This window comes from Physeter macrocephalus, chromosome 7 (genome assembly GCF_002837175.3).
Source record: "Physeter macrocephalus isolate SW-GA chromosome 7, ASM283717v5, whole genome shotgun sequence".
In the NCBI taxonomy this organism is placed as follows: Eukaryota; Metazoa; Chordata; class Mammalia; order Artiodactyla; family Physeteridae; genus Physeter; species Physeter macrocephalus.
In genome coordinates, this window is record NC_041220.1 from 129,248,804 (window position 1) to 129,252,362 (window position 3,559).

Here is a 3,559-nt window from a genome sequence, read left to right on the forward strand (position 1 = left end):
CGACGGCTTCTCTAGCTCAGCGGCCCCACACGGAGGCTCCTCCCTGAGCCCGTCAGGAACTCGGCCCCGCCCACTCCCCTGGTGCCGGCCCAAGGAGGCCAACTCGGCCACGGTGCCCTCCCAGGAGGGGCCTGCCACCGCGCGGGGGACAAGCGAGGCGCAGCCTGCAGGGCCCCTGCGCCCGCGGAGGTGGCCCTCCTGCCCGGCTCTGGACCCTCGGAGGGCCCCGAGGCGGCGGCGGCCGAGAACGTGGAGGTAGAGCTGGCGGGCCGCTTGGCGCCCAGTTCCCTGAGACACGTGAGGCCCCTGAGGGTGGCTCGGCGTCCAGAACGCCTGCGGGGCGCTCTTCACGTCCATGATGAAGACCTTCGGGTCCAAGGAGTATGACAAGATGGTTCTCAAGATGGCTTGTTGAACAAATATTTGAAATATAAACAATACTCATAAAACTAAAAGTTACTTTGATTAAAATAACAGGTAGCTATATATATTTAGTCTAGTATTTTGCAAGGTATTAATAAAAATAAAAAAACAAAGAGTTGGTTTGGGGCTGTGGACTGGGGGGCGACCTGCGCACCGGCGGACTCCTCCGCCCTCACGACGGCTTCTCTAGCTCAGCGGCCCCACACGGAGGCTCCTCCCTGAGCCCGTCAGGAACTCGGCCCCGCCCACTCCCCTGGTGCCGGCCCAAGGAGGCCAACTCGGCCACGGTGCCCTCCCAGGAGGGGCCTGCCACCGCGCGGGGGACAAGCGAGGCGCAGCCTGCAGGGCCCCTGCGCCCGCGGAGGTGGCCCTCCTGCCCGGCTCTGGACCCTCGGAGGGCCCCGAGGCGGCGGCGGCCGAGAACGTGGAGGTAGAGCTGGCGGGCCGCTTGGCGCCCAGTTCCCTGAGACACGTGAGGCCCCTGAGGGTGGCTCGGCGTCCAGAACGCCTGCGGGGCGCTCTTCACGTCCATGATGAAGACCTTCGGGTCCAAGGAGTATGACAAGATGGTTCTCAAGACAGCGTGGGTAAGTTCTCCCTCCATGGGGATGATACCCTTGTGCTGCCCATTAGCGTCTTCACAGGCAAGTTTGGTTGTCAGAAAACAGCCATGGCGGGTGCTGTTGGATTCATGCCCCGTTCTTTTTTTTTGCGGTACTCGGGCCTCTCACTGCTGTGGCCTCTCCCGTTGTGGAGTACAGGCTCCGGACGCGCAGGCTCAGCGGCCATGGCTCACGGGCCCAGCCGCTCCGCGGTACGTGGGATCCTCCCGGACCGGGGCACAAACCCTTGTCCCCTGCATCGGCAGGCGGACTCTCAACCACTGTGCCACCAGGGAAGCCCCCATGCCCCGTTCTTTTGTAAGCTCCACGGAGCCTCTGTACCTTACCTAGAGAATCATGTTTGCCTGTGGCTGCTCCTTTGCCTACCAGCCTTCATGGGTCATTTGGGGATGCCATTTCAAGAAGTGCCTTGGACTGGTGAATGGCATTGTCACCGCTGGCAACAGTATCTTCACAATTTTGCTGCCTTTCCTTCTAAGGATTCTGACTGACAGCGGGGGCCTCTTTTACACACTAAAGGGTCCTCCGTATCTTCATGTTTGTACTCTTTCTGGCTGGTAAGTAAGATCTACCCCTTGCCTCCCATGCCAAAGATAAAGATGGTGGAACCAAAGGAGGCAACAGATTCTCCCTCTTTTCCAGGAGAAAGTTCAGTCCTCCCCCAATTTTTTTCAATTTTGCCGTCTTCAGTGTGACAGCCTATGCAGTGTGGACAGTTGGAATACCACTTTCACTTTTTGGATACTTTGTGCCTTAGGTTCACTTGAGTCTGCTGTTCTTTGATGGGGTCACCTCAGGGGTGGAGTGCTGCTTATTATCAGCCACTCTGGGCCAAGACCAAAGTCTTCTTTGCCTTGTAAGTTTCCCCTCTGTTCCCTCAGAACTAGAACAGAGGCAGTGTTGGACCATTGCCCCCACTCGAGCATACTGCACAGCCACAGACAGGACTCTGGAGGGAATGGGCTAATGTGAATGAGAGGACATCACATAACCTTTTTTCCAGCTTCTATATCTCCTCCTTTGGTCTCTAGTGCAGTGTGAATATGAGAAAATTGAATTGCTTTTCATAACCTGTGACAAGTAGAACATATACATAGTTTTTTTTGTTTGTTTGTTTATTTTGGCTGTGCCAGGTCTTAGTTGCAGCACACGGGATCTTCGTTGGGGGATGTTTAGTTGCAGCATGCGGGCTGGACTCTTAGTTGTGGTGGGTGAGCTTCTTAGTTGCAGCATGCATGTTGGATCTAGTTCCCTGACCAGGGATCGAACTCGGGCCCCCTGCGTTGGGAGCCTGGAGTCTTACACACTGGACCACCAGGGAAGTCCCCAGAACATATACATAGTTTTATGTTCAATTTTGTTTCCTACAATAAACATTAAGCATAGCAGAAGAAAACATGACAAATGTATAAATTTATAGCAAGAGTTATCTTGTATTTGATTAACAGCATAAGTACTATTATAGGAAAAGGAAAAAAGCAAATTGTTTGAATTTTAGAGTTACATATAAACTCTCCGAGGTCTCTGATGGATCATTAGTGTCCTGAAAAAGCCATAAAGAGTTAGTGTATTGGAAATCTGTTCCTTCTCTCTTGTTTTTTTTTTTCATTCCAGCTATATCTGTAATGTTTTTCTTTCTTACATTTTTTTAAATTGAAGTATAGTTGATTTACAATATTGTATTAATTTCAGGTGTACAACATAGTGATTCAATATTTTTATAAATTATATTCCATTTAAAGTTATTGTAGAATATTGGCTATATTCCCTGTGCTATGCAGTTTATCATTGTCACCTATTTATTTAATAAATTACAGTTTGTGCCTCTTGATGCCCTTCCCCCTGTCTTGCCCCTCTTCCTCCTCTCTCCCCACTCATGCGTGACCACTGGTTAGTTCTCTATATCTGTCTTTCTCTCTTGTTAATGTGTAAATTTCACCAGGTTTTAAAATTTTATTTTGTTTTTAAATGTCTCAGTTTTTATTTGTTAAAATATAATATACTTTTGAATGATCTCAAAATTCAACTGTAGGGGGACATTCAAGATGGTGGAGGAGTAAGATGTGGAGATCACCTTCCTCCTCACAAATACATCAAAAATGCATCTACATGTGGAACAACTCCTACAGAACACCTACTGAACACTAACAGAAGACCTCAGACTTCCCAAAAGGCAAGAAAATCCCCACGTACCTGGGTAGGGAAAAGAAAAAGGAAAAACACAGCCAAACGAATAGGGATGGGACCTGCACCTCTGGGAGGGAGCTGTGAAGGAGGAAAAGTTTTCACACACTAGGAAGCCCCTTCACTGGTGGAGACAGAGGGTGGGAGTGGGGAAAGCTTCAGAGCCACGGAGGAGAGCGCAGCAACAGGGGTACAGATGGCAAAGCGGAGAGATTCCTGCACAGAGGATTGGTGCCGACCAGCACTCACCAGCCCGAGAGGCTTGTCTGCTCATCCCCCGGGGCGGGCGGGGCTGGGAGCTGAGCCTCAGGCTTCAGAGGTCGGATCCC

General features: G+C 51.1%; 1 pseudogene; it reads left to right on the forward strand.

Annotated features, from left to right (window-relative positions):
* The first annotated feature begins 355 nt into the window (after positions 1 to 355).
* Positions 356 to 1,829, forward strand: LOC112063740 (monocarboxylate transporter 10-like; annotated as a pseudogene).
* The last annotated feature ends 1,730 nt before the right edge of the window (positions 1,830 to 3,559 follow it).